This window comes from Ruditapes philippinarum, unplaced genomic scaffold (assembly GCF_026571515.1).
Source record: "Ruditapes philippinarum isolate M1 unplaced genomic scaffold, ASM2657151v2 ctg1337_1_1_1_1, whole genome shotgun sequence".
NCBI classification, from domain to species: Eukaryota; Metazoa; Mollusca; class Bivalvia; order Venerida; family Veneridae; genus Ruditapes; species Ruditapes philippinarum.
In genome coordinates this window covers 211,703-226,140 of record NW_026858956.1, presented here as the reverse complement: position 1 = coordinate 226,140, position 14,438 = coordinate 211,703, and the positions used below count along the sequence as shown (strand labels likewise).

Genomic DNA, 14,438 nt, shown 5'->3' with positions numbered 1-14,438 from the left:
AACTTAATGGCAAATTATTTCACACTCAGACTCAGCCCAACATTCTTTAATTGATAACCATCTAGCATTATGCTCTTTATACAATTTCTTTCAAACTTAATGTACCTTTAAAGGGAACTATTTGATTCTTATAATAAAGAACTACAGACAGAGCTCATTAAAGTTTTGCAAGTGTAAAATATCACCTTTCTTCTAGCTAAAAATTTCATTTTCCCCACTTTTTTTTTTACCTAAATTAGAGACAATAACTTTTTTTATCTGCATTTCTAATATCCTGTCTGATAAAAGCTCTATTTTATTACAGCATTTAAATGCTCAATGATTTTTCAGTAATTGGGAAGAACTTCTATTGTCTTCTAGACAAGTAGTTTCCTGAAGATAGCTTTCACCAATTTTAGCTTTCACCAATTTTCACTGAGATTTATTTGCTTCTCTGGTCTTAAAAATTGAATTGTAAAGAGATTTTGTTGCACTAATGAAGAAGATGCTTGTGATTAACCTCCTAATTAGCATTTACAATTTTAGTAAAACTAGATTTTCTGCTATTAGAGTGACATATAACCCGCTGCCATCTTCACGACACATGATTTTATGCAGGTCTAATTAATTTTGAAGTTAAACAGCTAAGTTTCAAGAAAGTCTTCAACAATTTAGACTTTAGATGCCGATAAAAAAATTGTCTAAATTTTTTACTTTCAAGGGAGACCATGCCTTTGAGCAGGCACAGCAACATGGACCCTGCACATAACGCTGCTGAAGTAAACATTGAGTCAAGCTTGAAGAAAATCCTTCAAGGAGTATAAGATTTTTAGAGCTGACACAGGATTGTGGGACATTTGACCTTCAAGTGTGACCTTGACCTTGAGGTGGCACATCAGAAGCATAGGTTTTTATAAATTGCCATGGTGAACATTTCAGCAAAGTTTGATTTAAATCCTTCAAGTGGTATAAAATTTGTAGAGCCAATTGGCTAAGATATGTGACCTTCAAATGTGACCTTGACCTTCATTCCATACAGCAGTGAAATAGGTTCTGCACATTGCCTTTTTCAGGTGATTCATTTGGGCCAAGTATGAAGAAAATCCTCCTAGAAGTTATACAGCTGGCACAATGGAGACGGACACACAGATTGATTGATGTATGTGACAAGAGTGGTACCAGTACAGCCTCCTTCACATTGTGGCTAGAGCAAAATTAAAGCAAGAAGATTTTAGTACATGCAGATTGATAAAATATACAGCGATCAATTGCATCAACCTATTATTATATAGAAAATGTTATCTTAAAAATACATAAAATAATGAAATGAAATAAGGTAGGTATTTACCTTTGTATATGAATTTTTAACAATTTAAATTTCTAATAATTTAATTACTATTTATGACATTTGAACAAATATTATTCCTTGGAGAATTACTTGTATAGTGCACAAAATAAGCTCTCATCTTTCCTGTTAAGTGTTTGCTGAATCAAGTTTCAATATTAGAGAATTGATATGAGATTTGGTACTGTTACTTCAACTTATAGCCTCCAAGAAAAAAACAAATAATTTACAGAAAATTGAACACACAAATTTATTTTAATGACACTATTAAGCAGTTACTTAAACAACTGTTCCCCATGATATAATAAAACTTTGACTTATCATGTTACAGTTTTCTCTTAAAGGCTAATTAAGACTCAAATATGAACAAATGAAAGGGTAAACATGTGTTTTATAATGTTGTAACAATGGATTTAGATCATTTGAGGTGCTAATATCACATGATGAAAATGACAATAAAAGTGACATTATTAGTAATCTAAGTAGCAAAATGTAAGTGGTTATTGACTTCCATACTAAATCACTGTCTATGGTCAATGAATAACTTCCTGTAAACAGTTCAAACACCTGGACACCAAAGTAGAATTTACAGAAAAACAACACAATCAATCAACATTAGCTTTGTTTAAAGACTGGTGGTTCTTAAAATGTTTGATAATAAACCTTGCCAAAAAAAAGTGTAGAATTATTGGTTTTTTTTGTAAGCTTAATTTTAAAATTAGGGATTATTAATTAACAGAATTGTTAAAACCAACATAACATTAAAAGTCTATCATGTCATGGTTGACTGAACAAATACATAATCTCGTCAAAGGTTAAGTAACTTAAGTGGTTGTTACTTTAGTTAAAGGACAGATGTAGCAATAACAAAATCCAAGCCACGATGGCAATATTTCTGATTCATTTGCATCTTTCCTTCATGAACTTTTTATATTAAATATTGTAATATATAGGTCAGAAAAGGCAAAACAGATAATGTAAAATGATAAAATATAATAGTTGTGATGTTACAGTTTATGTTTTTCAGGGCCCAGTCAGCTTTAAATTTATATTTGTATATACAATGATTGTCATAAAAGCATAGTGATATATGACTGAGTGTAATAATTAACATGCATAAAACTCTGATAAACATGGTTATAATATATTGGAAAGCAAGTCTGCTGATACAGCTTATATAAGAAAATTCAAATATAGTCAAACCACATATTGGTAAAATCTATATTAATCTTTGGCATGCACATCCTCCTGTTAAATTTCATATAATATTTCAAACTAAATGTCAATATACTGAAGTACATAGCAATCATTTTTTTACATAATATAAAATATGTAGATAATTCTAGTCATAAATAATTTGAATATTAAACTGGTAGCTCTTTCATAACAAAAGCATTGCAAAGGTGAGACATTATACATAATTATACACTCTAATGGAACTTATCCTTAAAGGCTCATTATGCCACAGATATGCTTCTATCTTTCAAAATAATTTAAATTTTGGTGTCCTGTTAATATTTCAAACAAGAGCACCACTAAGCGGAGCATTATATGCCCAAAAGTGTTGTTGTTTTTTTTTTTAATTAGAATGAAGCATTTGTAAGACATGGGAATAAAATAAAGTATTAACTCCTTCAAATAGCAATCCTCCTATGAAGTTTGAACACTGTGGGCCAAATAGAAATTAAGTTATGCTCCGGAAACTGTTTTCAGTTTTAAAGTAAAAGTGACCTTGACCTTGTGACCCCAAAATCAATAGGGGTCTTCTACCCAATATGGACAATCATCCTATGAAGTTTAAATATTGTTGGCCAAATGGAACTTAAGTTATGCTCCGGAAACTCTTTTTAGTTTTAAGGTAATAAAAACCTTGACCTTTGACCTCAAAATCAATAGGGGTCTTCTACCCAATATGGACAATCATACAATGTAGTTTGAACACTGTGGGCCAAATGGAATTTAGGTTATGTTCCGGAAACTGTTTTCAGTTTTAAGGTAAGAGTGACTTTGATCTTTGACCTTGTGACCCCAAAATCAATAGGGGTCTTCTACCCAATATGGACAATCATACTATGAAGTTTGAACACTGTGGGCCAAATGGAAATTAAGTTATGTTCCGGAAACTGTTTTCAGTTTTAAGGTAATAGTGACCTTGACCTTTGACCTTGTGACCCCAAAATCAATAGGGGTCTTCTACCCAATATGGACAATTGTACTATGAAGTTTTATCACTGTGGGCCAAATGGAACTTAGATTATGCTCCTGAAACTGTTTTCAGTTTTAAGGTAATAAAAACCTTGACCTTTGACCTCATAATCAATAGGCTTCTACCGAATATGGACAATCATACTATGAAGTTTGAACACTGTGAGCCAAATGGAACTTAGGTTATGTTCCGGAAACTGTTTTCAGTTTTAAGGTAATAGTTACTTTGATCTTTGACCTTGTAACCCCAAAATCAATAGGGGTCTTCTACCCAAAATGGACAATCATACTATGAAGTTTGAACACCGTGGGCCACATGGAAATTAAGTTATGTTCCGGAAACTGTTTTCAGTTTTAATGTAATAATGACCTTGACCTTTGACCTTGTGACCCAAATCAATAGGGGTCTTCTACCCAATATAGACAATCATCCTATGAAGTTTGAATATTGTGGGCCAAATGGAACTTAAGTTATGCTCCAGAAACCTAATTGCTAACGGACGGACGGACATTGCTAAGAATGGTCATTTATTGGTACTTTCTTTTGTTTAAAAGTACCAATTAAGAGAACAAAAGTACCCAACAATACTGACAGAATGAATAGAATTACCCAACAAGTGTCCTCTCATTCGCCCGGACAGCCGGAAAGACGCCAGGGGGTATAACATTATACCCGAAATACTTTCGGGCATATAAAAAGTCAAGCTTAAAATCAAAGTTGTTATTTCCCATATGTGAGTGACCAATAGAAGAATCAATTAAGTATCTCTTATCTTTGTTGTAACAGAACATGGGGATTATAGCTGGCAGCTGGCTAATAAAGTGGACAATTTCCTTTTAGAATTTGTTTGCATTATTTCTTCAATTCATATCAGTTACAAAAAGATCAATCTGTCTGTTAAAAATATTTTTCTACAGCTACTTAAACTCTATGCAGTGAGCAATTCACTTCCATATTTGCTTCTTCTTTTCTCTTTTCAATTTATACCTGAAGAATTTTTAATACAATCAATTTTTCTATTTTTTTCCCTTTAAAATTAGGATAGTGCAGAATCTTATTTTATTCATTATCTTTTTAATGATCTAACAATCATGTTACATAAATGAGCCGCGTCACGACAAAACCAACATAATGGGTTTGCAACCAGCATGGATCCAGACCAGCCTGAGCATCCGCGCAGTCTGATCAGGATCCATGCTGTTCGCTTACAAACCCTATAACAAGTAGAGAAACTGATAGCGAACAGCATGGATCCTGATCAGACTGCGCGGATGCGCAGGCTGGTCTGGATCCATGCTGGTCGCAAACCCATTATGTTGGTATTGTCGTGACGCGGCTCAATTACACAATCAGACTGATGGTTTCTTTACCCACAAAGTAATGGGGGTAGAAAGGGAGGTCACCCTTACAAAAGAGAGGCATGTAGAAATTTCTTTGGATTAAAGTGACATGCTCATATTTTCATTGTCAAGTTGAGCTGAATTGACTTTATATTTCAAAAGATTGACTGTTATGATGGTAATTCACCAACGGTTGATATTGGACAAAATATAAATCTGCCTTTAATATAAAAAGAGACTGCCCCACTTTTTTTATAAATTGAACATTAAAGAACACTTCTGATGGGTATTTACATAAAATTCCTTGGGTCAATTGTGAGCTTTTTATTATTGATGTGAAGTAAATTATAAAATTGAAAGGAATTATGGCAAAATGTAAAACTATTTTGACCTTCACCTGTTCAATCACTATTTACCCTTGAATGGGCATGTCACTTAAAATGTTTTCTTTTCTACATTAAATTCATATACATTTATAGTGCAAAGAATTTTATTCTAACTTTTGAATCCTATAATAATTATGATATAAGAAAAAAATATTAAGCAAAAAAAATAAAAAAATCACAAAACATAATCTCTAAGACTGTGTCTACTGAATGGCGTGTAATTAATAGGTTTATTTTTTAATCTTGAATAAAAAGTAAGCATTGTGGACTACATTATGACTTAAATTAACTCAACTAACTGATAAAGCACAGAGATTTCTCCAAAATTTGTAGATTTCCAATAAGATTTTAGAGAGTGAGGGATATATAGAGTGGCTGCCACGGTAACAAAACTGTTAGAAATGAGCATTGGGCAAATATTTTGTTTCTAATCTATTCTAGGGAGTTATTAAGACAAGGGTAAGTGTAATTTTAAATACATAGAAAAAAAACAACTCATTTCTTGGCAATTTTAATTAACATTAATTTGTGAAATTGATTTCTGAAGTTTAAAATAATTCATTGGTTAAAACAAATGTTGTAATTAGTTAACAAATGTAGTTTAAAATACAATATAACTGAATTGATGAAACATGCAACATTTATTGTAAATATTTTTTTACATTTTTTTTTGAGCATTTCATTTTAAAATGTAAAGTTATATGTTATAAAGGTCTAGAATACCAATTCCATAAAAAAATACAAATACTCATTGTATTTTTAAATAAAGATAATAATTTAAAATTATCATTTAACATATAACATTAAATGTTATTAATAATTAAAATGTTGCTAAAAAATTGTTAAAAAATATGGAAACATATAAATATTATGAACAATTTTGATACTCCCTCTCTCCAAGCATGCACACACTCACACACAAAAAGCAGACAATAGAAAAAAATATATGCATACAATATTATAAATCAGAACAACTTTCATTTAAGTAAAATTGTGTGTAAATAGACATATATTAATGATATTTTTATTTTTTTTGCGAAAGTACAAATAATTATAAATCTGCCTTTGGGGGCATCAAAATACAGAATGAGAACACATTGCAATAAATATACAAACTGATCAATAAGCTCTGTCTATATGGCAATAAAATAACATTTTTTTATTTTTTTTAAACCAGGTTTTCTAGAGGAAAACAATAGGTTAAAAATTATATTGGTGTATTTGTTGGGCCTGTGGATTGGCTCTGTGTAAAAATCTACTTCAGTACTTACTTAACTTCTCCATGAACAACTAACCACTGTCACAAAGTGCCATGGTGCATATTATTAGGGTTTGGTCATTTTTGGCAGAATTATCATGGTTCTCTGGCTTTTTTCTCCACATAATTATACAAGAGGGCCGGCCATGATGGCCCTAAGGTCGCTCACCTGTATATAGTCCCCCCTACCCCCCCCCCAAACGTTGCATGGCCAATTTAACCCAAGGGCTTTTATTTGCACAAACTTGGTAGACACCCATAAGAAGATGTTTCATTTGAGTTTTTACTATACATATATAGTTAAAAACAATGACACCCCTGGGGCTGGGCCAGTTTTGACCCCAGGGCTTTTATTTGAACAAACTTTGTAGACACTTATTAGAAGATGTTTCATGCTTAATATCTAAACTCTAGCTATTTGGGTTTTTTCAAAGAAGATTTTTTAAGTTTTTGCTATACACATATAAAGAAAATCAATGACCCCCGGGGCGGGGCCAATTTTGAACCTAGGTCTTTTATTTGAACAAACTTTGTAGACACTCACTAAAAGATGTTTCATGCTTAATATCTTAACTCTAGCTATTTGGGTTTTTTCAAAGAAGATTTTTTAAGTTTTTGCTATACACATATAAGGAAAATCAATGACCCCCGGGGCGGTGCCAATTTTGACCCCAGGGCTTTTATTTGAACAAACTTGATGCTAAATATCTTAGCCATAGCTCTTTGAATTCTTTAAAAGAAGATTTTCCAATTTTTTACTATATGCATATAGGGAAAATCAATGACCCCCTGGGGCGGGGCCAATTTTGACCCCAGGGATTTTATTTGAACAAACTTGGTAGACACCCATTAGAACATGTTTCATGCTAAATATCTTAGCTCTAGCTCTTTGGGTTCTTTAAAAGAAGATTTTTAAAGTTTTTACTATATGTATATAGGGAAAATCAATGACCCCCCGGGGCGGGGCCAATTTTGACCCCAGGGCTTTTATTTGAACAAACTTGGTAGACACTCACTAGAAGATGTTTCATGCCAAATATCTAAGCTCTAGCTCTTATGATTTTTTAAAAGAAGATATTTAAAGTTTTTTCTTTCGGTTGCCATGGCAACCAGAGTTCTGAATGGAATTAAATTCTTTGAACAATTTTTAAAGGTGACCACCAAAGGAACATTCCTGTGAAGTTTGGATGAAATTGGCTCAGTGGTTTATGAGGAGATGTCATTTAAAGTAAAAGTTTACGGCCGGACGCCGGACGGACGGACGACGGACGGATGGACGACGGACGGACGCCGGACGAAAAGCGATCACAAAAGCTCACCTTGTCACTTTGTGACAGGTGAGCTAATAAAAATGGCAAAAAACCAGGTTCTGTCACATGCACCTTAAAGTTACATTAAATAAATATGTAAAAATATTTTGCCGTCGGCCTAAAAATCAAACATTCTACATTTTCATTAACCTGTTTAACAGTATTGTTGTAAATCTCATCGAATATAGTTCATAAATAAGGATTTTAAAGGGAAAACCCCACGGTAACACTAATGTTCATATACGAATTTTAACATGCAAATGAAGATTATAATCAGCTTGTGTATGCGCTACGTCACAGTGTTATAGCTGTTATCCGAAACACAACAAATATGAGATTTTCTTGTGCAAACACATTTTAACCGTTTAACTTCACGGTGCACTAGGCCTGAGGTTCAGTAAAAAGTAATCATCTCATAAAAAAAGATAAAATTTGTATGAAAACATCCGTTACAATGCAGAAATATACCGTTAAATTAGGACTGCTACCTATAGTCATGTTTGTTGATTTAACATTGATGTACGGATGATCTGAAGGCGGAGTTTCTCATGCAAACAGATATTGTACTTCCAAGTTCGCCACAATGAGGTTGTCCATTTTTTATGCTTATGAAACTCATTTTGGTTGTGTAGACACCAAAATAAGATCTGGAGTCGATATGAAACCCAATTTATTAATGAAATGTCGCTATTTCTGTTTTTATGAAATTTATTAAATGTAACTTTAAATAACAAAAGGTTGTTTGTTTCCTAAATCATAAATTAATGATATCTCTACTGCTATAATCTATCGTCACCTCTGACTTAGATTATTATTGTCATGTTTTTCCACAACATTTTCGGAATGCTACCAACCATGTTGCAATTGTTGTAAAAAGTCTGATTTGGGAATTTAAGAGTATATTGATCTATCTAATAGAAACTACTAAACAGATAAATTATAATAAATGAAAGAACAGATTTAAGTGATAGCTTTATATTGTCAAATTTTCTTGTTTAAGTAATTTTAAGGAATCCATTCTGAAAAAAAAATACAGAAAAATAAAACAATGCAGATTGAGGAATGCTTCGAACATTGGGAAAATAAACTTGTTTTATAACATTAGGAATGGCCCAGTGTTTACTGGTTGTTACTAATATAGGGAAAAAGGACTGCAAATGTCATTAGTACATTCTGAAAGGAACATAAATGATGCCAATAATCTAATTGGCCACTATCTAATCAATTATAACTATCAATCTTATCTCTCTCAATCCCTTCCCTTTTAGCAGATAAAACTTTTTCAATGAAATAATTAGCTTGGAGAAAGAATTTTTTTATTAGGAGAAAATTATTGCCTTCCTGTACCAGATGTACCTAATACATGATAAACTTCTGACCTCAGAAGTCATCTAACTTTGCAATATACTTGACAATACCATAAAAACATCAATTTTAGTTGTTGATCTTTTTGGCTATAGATACTTTCTTAGAATAATACTGTCACAAAACACTTTTGTGAATGTCTCTATTGATGCCAATATTTATCATTCATGAATGGGTGATTACAATAACTCTATTGCAACAGTTTGCTGCATTTAGTTGGGAGCCAATCTTGAAAGATATGATAATAATTATATCTTTGTTATATCAGACACTTTTTTCTTAACATTATGAAAGTAGCTGCCTGTTTCTAACAAAACAATGTCTGAATGCTCAAAGAAAAATTAAATGTCTGCTTCAATGCTTTTTATCTTTTTTATTTAATATCTATAACACACAATTATTCCTTAAAATGTAACTTTATAATAAACCTAAATAAGACTTCTTATAATCAGTTTTATTGTCTTGTTAGTTTCATTGGCAAAAGATCTGGACCTTCTTTTGGTTCTTTTGTATTTTAACAATTGGTACAGTTAAAGAGATAAAGTATGTTGTAAGGAAGTCAAAATACCTCTTTGTTAATATAATGATACCTGGATCAAAAATTGTTTCACATTTATACAACGGTTATTCTGTCAAATGCTCAAAGTCAATCATGACAACATAAAACACATGACTATAAGTTTGCCCTTTTTACAGACATAAAAAATTCTGAGGTTTATCATGCCTTTAAATTTTCTTATACACTTTTTCCCTTCACATTCCAGTTAGGCTCAGCAAACCCATGTCCAGTCAGAAAACCAGAAAGAAATGTTTTGGCATTTATGTTTACATTTAAGCATAATGTATCACACAAAGAAAGAAAAAAAACACATTTAAAAACGTCTTAGTGAATCATTAAAAGAAAATCACATAAAAAATTAGTCTGCAAAAAAATTACTATACAATTTGAACCAATTACCATTATCTTAATGGGAAATGAACTGTAACATTTCATTGCAAGGGATAATAATTATTTGAATTGACTGATTAGTAAAACTCAGGATAAATGTTTGATTACTTTCTTATCACAAGTCATATGTTCTGTATCCATTAGTGTAACATTTAAGACTAAATAAGAAACATTTTCTTTTCTCTGATACTTTTTGACTGGTGATTTATCACTTGACCATTGTTATAACAATATTTTCCCCATTGTGCAGTCTGTATTCTCTTTGCTTGGACCTTTGAAGGCAACCTGCTGAACATTTCAGCATACCTTTGCAAGCTCTTCCAAAATGTCTCCTTTGACAAAACCACATTGTATACCTGTTTTAAAGAACACCAGTCAACTTCACCACTGGCCACTATGTACTTCCTGATTAATTAAGAGAGGTTACTACTGCAGGGAGTCTGCTGTATTTATAATGAAGCATGAAAAACACTGTTGTGTTGTTTTATCATTGGAGCAACACAATTTGTGATAGTTTTGTATCTTCCTCTTTTCAAGAATTGTAGACAGAACTCTCAAGCTTTTCACATATGGAATTGAACTGTATATCCCCAAAATTGACATGTGACAGTTGACAATGTTGGATCTTTAATGTTTTCTTATTTATATTTAATGTTACAGTACTGATACTTGAGTGACTGGATATGAACAATTTTTATATCTTACGAGGTAAATTTTAAATATTTATAAAAAGAAAAAAAGTTTGTAGTCTAAACTTATAATTTCTTGTCATCTAAATGATCTTTCTTGTGCCATGATTCATAATATTTTCCCACATTCCCTTTCATTTTCTTAAATGGAGTCAAAAGTTTTAACTGTGCTTTCATTTCCCTTAGGCAAAAACAGTGCACACTGGTTTAACTGTGCTTTCATTTCCTTAAAGCAGTGTAGACAGTATTTAATGTGCTTTCATCTTCTTAAAGCAATGCAGACTGTTTCAACTGTGCTTCCATTTCCTTAATGCAATGCAGATTGTTTCAACTGTGCTTCAATTTCCTCAATGTTATGCAGACTGTTTCAGCTGTGCTTCCATTTCCTTAATTGCTATGCAGATTGTTTAACTGTCCTTTTATTTCCTTAAAGCAATGCAGATTGTTTCAACTGTGCTTTCATTTCCTTAATGCAATGCAGACTGTTTCAACTGTGCATTCATTTCTTTAATGCTATGCAGATTGTTTGACTGTGCTTTCATTTCCTTAAAGCAATGCAGACTGTTTCAAATGTGCTTTCATTTCCTTAATGCTATGCAGACTGTTTCAAATGTGCTTTCATTTCCTTAATTGCTATGCAGACTGTTTCAACTGTGCCTTCATTTCCTTATTGCTATGCAGACTGTTTCAACTGTGCTCTTATTTTCTTAATGCTATGCAGACTGTTTCAAATGTGCTTTCATTTCCTTAATGCTATGCAGACTGTTTCAACTGTGCTTTCATTTCCTTAATGCATTGCTATGCAGACTGTTTCAAATGTGCTTTCATTTCCTTATTGCTATGCAGACTGTTTCAACTGTGCTTTCATTTCCTTAATGCAACGCAGATTGTTTCAAATGTGATTTCATTTCCTTATTGCTATGCAGACTGTTTCAACTGTGCTTTCATTTCCTTAATGCTATGCAGACTGTTTCAACTGTGCTTTCATTTCCTTAATGCTATGCAGACTGTTTCAACTGTGCTCTTATTTCCTTAATGCTATGCAGACTGTTTCAACTGTGCTCTTATTTCCTTCTTGCTATGCAGACTGTTTCAACTGTGCTCTTATTTCCTTATTGCTATGCAGACTGTTTCAACTGTGCTCTTATTTCCTTATTGCTATGCAGACTGTTTCAACTGTGCTTTCATTTCCTTAAAGCAATGCAGACTGTTTCAAATGTGATTTCATTTCCTTAAAGCAATGCAGGCTGTTTCAACTGTGTTTTCATTTCATTAAAGCAATGCAGACTGTTTTAACTGTCTATAATAATCAGACTTACTGACTTATTAATTATGCTTATGTAGTGACTGACAATCTGTATTTCTGTACTTTGATTGCAAATTATCCTTGAAAAGTTTTTTGGCTTTAAAGACTACACAGCTAATTAGATAACTTCATTCTTTTAATTCTTTAATTTTCAATACATGGAATTGAGCTGTGATATTTAAACTAACTTCATTTGTGTTTTACATTTATCATAATCAAGACATTAATTGATTTTTTTTTCTAGCTAACCTCCCTTTAAGAATTTGAAAATTATATAAATTTCTTTTAAAACATCTAAGGAACTGCATAAAAACAAAAGCAAGATTTCCTATGTTATTAGCATATGGATAGTCAGTGTAAAATTCTGATCCCTCAAGAGAAATTCAATGCTCAACAACTGAAAGCAAGTTAAAAACAATGGAACTAATAATAAAAAAAAAAATTCTATCATTTTTGCATTTGTAAAAAAATAATTTCTGCTTATCATCCTGAAGTTGTTTTTTTTTTAACTTTTCTACGTGAGCAATTTTCTGATTGAATTTTTATCATATGCTAAAAGCCTTGTTTGAAAATCAACTAAATCAACTTTTATTGTTCAGTCTACTTATTTACAAAAGAATAAATTAAAGTTAACAAAGTAAGCGACAAATCCCTTTGTGTGATGAATATGAATATTTCATTTTCAAAGCTAAAAATAATTACATTATGACTATATATGAGCCTTAGAAGTATTGTTAACTCTGCAGACAATAGCATATGACATTTCTAAAACATTGTTAACTGTTTTTCCCGCGTCAAATATTAACAGTATGATCCCATTGTCTCCAGAATAAATTCTAATTAACCATTGTTCTTGCATCATAGAGCATAGAAATTATTTAAACAACAAAATCCTTTGAAGCATTCAGAGCCTATTGATATCACCTATTTTAGTCATGTGACGTTTAAATTAAAACGATAGCTAAATATAAGTGGATCATGACACGCTAAATTTTTACAAGAATTTTAAAGAATATGCTATTGCACTTAATAAGACTATATAAGGAATTATATTTTTTTACTGAAAAAAATCTTCTCTGCTGTAAAGGTAAGATTAATTTGATTTATAAATCATCTTTTGATACTTTCTCAAGTCAATAATTTCCTATCTTCATTTATCTATAATAGGTAATTTAATTTAATATCTCATTAATGATTATTTTCAAATATTTTTTTTCTTTCCAATTCCTTGAAATTTAAGCCACATATAAGAATACTTTGGTACTTTTTTATTTTCAGGAAATTTTTCCCTTTAAAGATTTTTATGACTTATTCTAATGAATCAGCTTCTCAAATGGGCAATACTTCAAATCATCAAATGTTTCTGAAACAAAAAGATCTAATTTCGTCAACATTAAGTTATTTTCTTAAATTTAGTCTTAACTTGAAATTCTGAAATATATTTAATTGGATGGGATTTTATTGTTAAATGAGAAGATTAATGGAACCTAAAACCTTAATTTTCAAGAAAAGTTTGTTTAAATATAGTTTTGTCTTTTAATAATTTGAAAAAAGACCTCTCACTGCCATAGACACAGACTAAAGTACTGATAACTTGAGCCAGCCTTCAAAAGTCTCGCATTGATTCCAAGTCCTACCTGACCAAGTTCACCTCTTCTAACAAAGATATTTGGCTTTCACATTCATGCAAGCTTTCCTTGAGAGCAAAAATTCATATCTGATTTGCATTCATTGACAATTGCTTCAATTGATTTACCTAACTTCTTAGTTTGACCTATTTCTACCCTCTTTTGAGAAATTCATATCTGATCAATTAAAAAACTATATCAAAATAACTTTGACTTTTTGACTTAGCTTCACATGAAAGTATTTAAATTCTATTAAAGGACGCCAGCATGGACACAATTGCAAGATTATCTGAGACATAATAAGACATAATTTGACATAATGAGTTCTTTTTGTTGTCTAATGGACATAAGACATAAAGTAGAACTAGACAAAGTTAAGTCATGAAAATATACATAGATTTTTTATCAATACAATAACCTTGAATGGACAAACATATTATAAAAGTGATGTCTTTTTGTCATACAAGAAAATATTCTGGAAGAACAAGGCGTGCTGCTCAATGTGACTTTGACAAATAAGAAAAATAAGTAGAACTGTCACTATAGGTCTGGCTAAGAGTATTATGAAGTTATATGTGTAGATTTCTCATGCAATGACATTATATGTAGCAAAAACTTATGCATTATCTGCCCTTGAAATGACAAAATAAAGTTAATACTCAATAGTAGATAAATCG

At 31.5% G+C, this 14,438-nt stretch overlaps 2 protein-coding genes across 2 annotated transcripts in view; one reads left to right on the top strand and one right to left on the bottom strand.

Annotated features, from left to right (window-relative positions):
• The window catches only part of LOC132754773 (DNA mismatch repair protein Mlh1-like), a 194,418-nt gene that overhangs the window by 58,828 nt on the left and 121,152 nt on the right, over positions 1–14,438 (bottom strand). The window lies entirely within an intron of this gene.
• Positions 5,591–14,438, top strand: part of LOC132754774 (histamine H2 receptor-like) — a 42,762-nt gene continuing 33,914 nt past the window's right edge. Inside the window, exon 1 of the mRNA XM_060745463.1 lies at positions 5,591–5,715. The gene's annotated coding sequence lies outside the window, so the exon portion shown is untranslated. The remainder of the gene's footprint in view (positions 5,716–14,438) is intronic.